Raw genomic sequence first — 8,222 nt, 5'->3', positions numbered from 1 at the left:
CATGTAATCAGAATAAACATTGAAAGATACTGAATGTCTGGGATTTTTGGGGCCAAAATCTCTCTGATTTTCTTGAGATTTTTTTAATAAATGGATTTTTTCCAAGAAATGATGGAAGGAAATAAAGGAGAAAATATAGAAGAAATGGGAGAGGGAGGGAAGTTTTCTATGGTGAGATTTTGGAGAAAAAGAAAAGGGAATAATTTCTCCATCATTGCGAGAGCTAGTTGTTTGTTTAAGCTCTTGACAAAGAAGATGGTGTTTTTAATAAAAAAAATAAAAAAATGGACATATATGGCGTCCAAATGAGAGTTCACACATTTCTTTTTCTATTCACTCGCCTACTTTGTGTGTAAAACATGCTCTTTCCATGTAATCAAAATGGTGTGTAACAGACACTTTTAAAAGGTTTAGGTGAGTAAATATATTTTTGTTATCAACAAGTGAGTGTAATAGGGATTTGGTTACAAGTTCAGGTGGTATTTTATGCATTCTAACTTCTCTTATTCCTTTTATGTGAATGGATGTATCAGTGGAGAAAGGAGTTCAGATGTACTTAGTGGAATGTCAAGATATAACACCTTATGATTTAGCCTCTTTTTTCCTTATTTGGGATGTAATACTACTGGGGGCTTACTCTAGAGAACAAGAATTTATCCACATCGGATATTTACACCAACCCAATAAATATAGGAGAATTTCAGAAACCACTATAGATTAGAGGCTATTTGCGCGACGCAGCTACTGTTTTCATATTTACTATTCATAGCAAAACATGTATTGTTAGTAGTTTGCATTTTCTGTATTTGTGCGCGCACTTAAGGCTGTATTCACCATATTTGTTTGTGGAACGAATATAGTCTGCATCAACTGTATTCGTTCGCGGAACGAATACAATCAAATGCGAAATACAGGGGTGTATACACAGATACAAACAATGAAAAATACATTCCATATGTAAACCAGAATACATATATGATCCATATATTGATGGATATATACAACCTATGAAAGACTACATACAGTCAATATAACCTATGATACTGACTAGAAAAATACATTCAATGTGTGAAATAAAATAATCAAATAGCTCAATCATACATTGTATCAAAAGGTACCAACATCTATAAATAAAGTAAAATACAGTCAAAAGCATACACCGTATGTAAAAACATCAAAAATAGAATTGTGAAGTCATTACTGCCAGAAAGTCATCAGAAAGTACATTGTATCAGACTGTATTCAAAACAGAATTTTTCATGTCCGAAGTCAACGAGTCATGAAGAGAAGCCACAAACACCAGAATCTAGAATTATACAAGGATATAAACAATGAAACATATACTGTATGCAAGCTGTATTTATACGGTCAAAATAGATTTCGACTTTCCTATGTTCGATCGAGATCGAGTGGTAAGAAACCGGAGTAGGATTCTCGGAGTAAGCTCTGAAGACGGTACAAACGAGCCTCGAATCCGAAGGCTGCTCGAGGAGTCGGCTTGATAATCTTATCGAGCCTGTGACCAAACCGATCCGCAAGGCATTACTTCGAGGTCGGAAATGCGCCATGCCCGTCTCGAAGGTCGAACTCAAGACAAGACCGAAGGGCCGACCCAGTGACGAGTCCGGGCCAGTATCGAATTCGAGCCAGTATCGAGCTCACAGACAAGAGCCGTTACAATCGCACCAGGAGAGAGAATCATGACGGGAATCGAGGAAAAGACAAATCATCATGGGTCCTCCACTATATGCTTTATTTTATTGTTTTGTTATAGATAAAGTAAAGACTCTCTATTATAAAAGGGGGGATCCTTGTAAGCTATGGGGCACATAATAGATTGGAACAAAAAAGATCTTTTCTCATATACAAAGATATCTCCTTGTGCTTGTTTTACTTCATTCATTCTTTCTGTTCATCATTCCCATTCTCATAGTCAAAATACTTGTATTGTTATCTTTGTATCAAAGGATATTACGTATCCTTAGAACCATACATAAATTTAACGTTATCCAATTTTTTGGGTAAACAGTTTGGCGCCCACTGTGGGGCTAAGGATAACAGTGATTGTTTGGTATAAATTTACAGTACACACCAGCTTACAACTTCAAATCAGCAATGGCTTTACCTATCAACCACGAAGCCGGCCTTCAAGATGAAACCAACAACTTGGCACCCGGAGCCGAAAGGCCACTTGACGATGGCACTGAGGCTCGAATCGAAGTACCAAAAATTCAAGCCGAAGTACCATTGGATGTCAATTCACAAATAGCTCTGGAGGCGAATCAGTGTTCCAAACCGGAAACAAGCATTCAGGACGGTACTCGATCCGTAGCCCGAGACACCCATAATGCGGGGGAAATTGGGGCCAGCTTGCGTATGATCTTCGAGATGCTACAAGCCCAACAAGTAGCGATAGCTCAGTTACATAGCCAAACTCATATACAAAGCAGGCCGGATTCCAATCCGCTTCGAGAAATCACCCCCAAAACGGATCCCACCATAGTGATATCAAACGAGCAAGAATCGGGGACCACTCCCGAAATTAATAAATTGCTTGAGGAACTTACAAAATGAGTCGAAGCCAACGACAAGAGAGTAGAAACATACAATGCCAGGGTCGATCAAATTCCGGGGGCTCCACCAATGATAAAAGGGCTTGATTCGAAAACATTCATACAAAAGCCTTTTCCCTCGAGTGCGGCCCCAAAACTAATCCCCAAAAAATTCCGTATGCCCGAAATTCCCAAATATAATGGTACGACTGATCCTAACGAACATGTCACCTCTTACACATGTGCCATCAAAGGTAATGATTTGGAGGACGATGAGATCGAATCTGTGTTGTTGAAAAAGTTCGGGGAGACCCTCTCGAAGGGAGCAATGATTTGGTATCACAATTTACCACCAAATTCCATCGATTCTTTTGCCATGTTAGCAGATTCGTTCGTAAAAGGCACATGCTGGTGCCATAAAGGTTTCAACAAGGAAGTCGGACCTCTTCAAAGTATAGCAAAGGGGTAATGATATGCTGAGGGAATTTGTATCCCGATTTCAAATGGAACGCATGGAATTGCCACCGGTCACAGACGATTGGGCCGTACAAGCTTTCACCCAAGGGTTGAACAAGCTAAGTTCGACAGCATCACGTCAGCTGAAATAAAATTTGATCGAGTATCCAGCAATAACTTGGGGAGATATACACAACCGATATCAATAGAAAATTAGGGTCGAGGATGATCAGTTGGGAGCTCCGTATAGACCCGTGCATCAGAACATGACAGCTACTAAAAACCAAAGGGAGATCGAAAGAGAACAAAGGTCGAACAGAGACCGATATCAACCGTACGTTACAGATCGGATGAACAACGGTTCAGCACACAATACAGTTCGGAACAATTGAAGGATTGATCGAGGGAAAAATTCTCGGGGACTTATGAGCAAGAGCGGCTTTGATAAATATGCCGATCCTATAGAAGCACCTCGATTATCAGAATATAACTTTAGCATTGGTGCATCCGCTATCGTGTCGGCTATCGGACACATCAAAGACACTAAATGGCCTCGACCCATGCAGACCGATCCTGCCCAAAGGAATCCTAATCAAATGTGCAAATATCATGGCACCCATGGCCACAGAACGAAAGATTGCAGGCAACTAAGAGAGGAAGTAGCCCGCTTATTTAACAAAGGGCACCTTCGGGAATTTCTAAGTGATAGAGCAAAGAACCATTTTAAAAACAGGGATTTCGACAAGCAAAACGAGTAAGAAGAACCGTAGCACGTCATTCACATGATCATCGGCGGCGTCGATACTCCTCAGGGACTGGTGCTTAAACGTACTAAAACATCGATTGTGAGGGAAAAGCGATCTCGGACTCAAGATTACGCACCTATAGAGACTTTGTCCTTCGATGATGAAGATGCAGAAGGAGTCATCCAACCTCATAATGTTGCACTGGTAATATCCGTACTTATGAATAAAACTAAAATTAAGCGCATGTTAATCGATCCAGGTAGCTCGGCCAACATCATCAGATTGAAGGTCGTAGAACAGTTTGGCCTGCAGGACCAGATCGTACCCGCAACTCTGGTTCTAAACGGATTCAATATGGCATGTGAAACCACCAAAGGCGAGATAGTACTACCAATAAACATGGCCGGAACCATCCAGGAAACAAAGTTCCATGTGATCGAAGGCAATATGAGATACAACGCCCTTTTCGGAAGGCCATGGATCCATAACATGAGAGCTGTACCTTCGACCCTACACCAGGTCCTCAAATTCCCAACATCGAGAGGTGTCAAAATAGTGTACAGAGAACAACTAGCCGCAAAGGAAATGTTCGCCGTCGAGGAAGCAAAATCAATATCTTAGCCTTTGCCGATAAAGGGATCGGGCTCAGAAGGAGAACGAAACACCAAATAGCAATCACAGATGTCAGCTTCGACCCAACCAGATAATCAGAAGATCGAAGAAGATGATGATCAGAGGATCCCTCGATCCTTCGTTATCCTCGATGATTCCGACGCCACCAAATCAACAATTGAGGAACTGGAGCAAGTCATACTAATCGAGCACTGGCCCGAACGAAAGGTATACCTGGGAACGGGGTTGAGCCCTGAACTTAGGAAGAAACTTGTTTGATTTCTTATCGATAACATTGATTGTTTTGCCTGGTCCCATTAAGATATAACAGGGATCCCACCGGACATAACGACGCATCGGCTAAGCTTGGACCCTAGGTTCATACCGGTGAAGCAAAAAAGAAGACCCAGTCCGAGGAAAAGCATGCATTCATAAAGGACGAGGTAACCAAACTTCTCAAGATAGGGTCCATTCGGGAGGTGAAATATCCTGAATGGTTAGCCAATGTGGTTGTAGTACCTAAAAAAGGGAACAAACTTAGAATGTGTGTGGACTATAAGGATTTGAACAAAGCATGCCCCAAAGATTCCTTTCCGCTGTCCAACATCGATCGCATGATCGATGCCACAGCCGGCCATGAGATCCTCACTTTTCTCGATGCTTATTCCGGGTATAATCAAATCCAGATGAACCCGGAGGACCAGGAAAAGAATTCATTTGTCACCAAATATGGAACATATTGTTATAATGTGATGCCCTTCGGGCTAAAAAGTGCAGGGGCTACTTACCAACGCCTAGTAAATAAAATATTCGAAGAACAAATAGGTAAATCAATGGAAGTTTATATTGATGACATGCTAGTTAAGTCCCTACGCGTAGAGGACCATTGGCCAGTCTGCAGAAAACGTTCGAGATTTTGAGGAAATACAACATGAAGCTCAACCCCGAAAAATGTGCTTTCGGGGTCTGTTCGGGCAAGTTCCTCGGCTTCATGGTGTCAAATCGGGGAATCGAGATTAACCCCGACAAAATCAAGGCCATCAAAGACATCGCCATCGTGGACAGCGTGAAAGCTGTACAAAGGCTAACAGGACGGATTGCAGCCTTAGGCCGATTCATTTCGAGATCATCAGATTGAAGTCACTATTTTTTCTCTCTACTCAAAAAGAAGAACGATTTCGCTTGGACACCGGAATGCCAACAAGCATTAGATGAACTAAAACGATATCTATCGAGCCCACTACTACTTCACACTCCATAAACAGATGAAAAACTTTTCTTGTACTTGGCAGTATCGAAAGTCGCCGTAAGCAGTGTCCTAGTTCGAGTAGAGCAAGGTACGCAATTTCCCGTTTATTATATAAGTCGGACCTTAGGAGAAGCGGAAACTAGGTATCCACACCTAGAAAAATTTGCACTTGTATGTCACCCCATATGCGTATTAACCACCTACCCACTTCATAATAGTTTGCACAAGCCCGAACTATCAGGTCGATTGGCCAAATGGGCCGTCGAACTCAGTGGGTACGATATCGAATATCAACCCCGTACGGCCATCAAGTCTCAAATTTTAGCAGACTTCATGGCTGATTTCATGCCAACCCTCGTACCCGAAGTCGAAAAAGAACTCTTGTTGAAATTGGGTACATCATCGGGGGTATGGATCCTTTTTACGGACGGGGCTTCGAACGTGAAGGGGTCCGGGCTAGGCATAGTTTTGAAACCACCCACGGGTAACACTATTTGGCAATCTATTAAAACTATCAGGTTGACTAACAACGAGGCCGAGAATGAAGCCATGATTGCAGGTATCGAGCTAGCTAGAAACTTGGGAGCAGAAGTCATTGAAGCCAATTGTGACTCTTTGCTGGTAGTGAGTCAAGTAAACAAAACCTTCGAAGTTCAAGAAAGTAGAATGCAAAGGTATTTAGACAAACTTCTTGTCACTTTGCACCATTTCAAACAATGGAATTTACGGCATGTTCCACGAGAACAGAATAATGAGGCCGATGCGCTTGCGAATTTGGGATCGTCGGTCGAGGTAGATGACTTGAGCTCGGGGACTGTTGTTCAACTTTCGAGATTGGTAATCGAAGAAGGTCACGTCGAGATAAATTCTACAAGCTTAACTTGGGATTGGAGAAACAAGTATATTGAATACTTAAAGAGCGGAAAGCTCCCATCGGACCCTAAAGATTCTAGGGCCCTATAGACTAAAGTTGCTCGATTCATGTTGGCTTCGGACGGGACGCTATACTGAAGGACATTCGATGGACCGTTGGCAGTATGCTTGTGTCCGGGAGATACCGATTACATCCTACGGGAAGTGCACGAGGGCACTTGCGAGAATCACTCCGGTGCCGATACATTAGTTCGAAAAATAATCAGAGCAGGGTATTATTGGATCAATATGGGCAAAGATGCGAAGGAATGTGTTCGTAAATGTGACAAATGTCAAAGGTTTGCGCCAATGATCTATCAACCCGGAGAGCAACTTCACTCAGTCCTATCCCCATGGCCATTCATGAAATGGGGAATGGATATCGTCGACCCTCTGCCATCGACCCCGGGTAAAGCCAAATTCATTTTATTTATGACTGACTATTTTTTTAAATGGGTTGAAGCACCGGCGTTTGAGAAAATAAGAGAGAAAGAATTTATAGACTTTATTTGGGATCATGTCGTATGCCGATTCGGGATACCCGCCGAAATACTATGTGACAATGGGAAGCAATTCGTTGGCAGCAAAGTAACAAAATTCTTCGAAGATCACAAAATAAGAAGGATACTATCAACACCATACCACCCCAGTGGGAACGGACAAGCCGAATCAACGAACAAAACTATTCTTCAAAACCTGAAGAAGAGGTTGAACGACGCTAAAGGAAAATGGAGAGAAATCCTGCTCGAAGTCGTTTGGGCATATCGGACAACGTCAAAATCCAGTATGAGGGCAACCCCATTCTCCTTAGTATATGGGTCCGAAACATTGATACCGATCGAAGTCGGTGAACCTAGTACCAGATTTCGATTCACGATGGAAGAATCTAATAACAAGGCTATGAATACCAGCCTTGAATTATCGAACGAAAGACGAGAAGCAGCTCTCGTCCAATTGGCCGCCCAAAAGCAACGAATCAAAAGATATTATAATCGAAGAACCAAGCTCCGCCATTTCAAGCCCGGGGACTTAGTGTTAAGAAAAGTCACCATAAATACCCAAAATCCGAACAAAGGAAAAATAGGACCAAATTAGGAAGGACCATATCAGGTGCTCGAGAATGTCGGAAAGGGATCGTATAGGCTCGGCATATTAAACGGCAAACAACTATCAAACAGCTGGAATGTATCACATCTAAAACGGTACTACTTCTAAGGTATGACCCATCCATATTCATCTACATTTCAAAACTGACCCCTGCAGAAGTCCGAACAAGAGCTAAGATGGATCTTTTGCTTGAAAGCACGCGTTGCACACTTTTTCCCTTAGACCAGTTTTATCCCAAATGGGTTTTTCGGCAAGGTTTTTAATGAGGCAACCATTGATCGTGCTGCACTTACAACAATATCCGAGGCCTCTTTACAATCGACCTCGAATACTGGTGGAGCATTAGGATTAGGCCCTCAAATACATCGAGTTCAGATGCAAGAAAGTTATTTCACAACAATAGGGTTCCAATAGGAAAAAATGTAAGAGCGAAATGGTCGAAACGAACCATGCTCAAGTAGATTGGCCCGAACCCAGGCGCTAAACATGAACACATGTGTAGTGACTTGCGAAGAAAGTTCTCCTCTTTACCGACATCTCATATCCAAGGAAAATTCCTCTATTTGGAGATTTATTACGCAAACAGAA

Source organism: Nicotiana tomentosiformis, chromosome 9, assembly GCF_000390325.3.
Source record: "Nicotiana tomentosiformis chromosome 9, ASM39032v3, whole genome shotgun sequence".
Lineage (NCBI taxonomy): Eukaryota > Viridiplantae > Streptophyta > Magnoliopsida > Solanales > Solanaceae > Nicotiana > Nicotiana tomentosiformis.
This window is presented reverse-complemented; position numbering follows the sequence as displayed.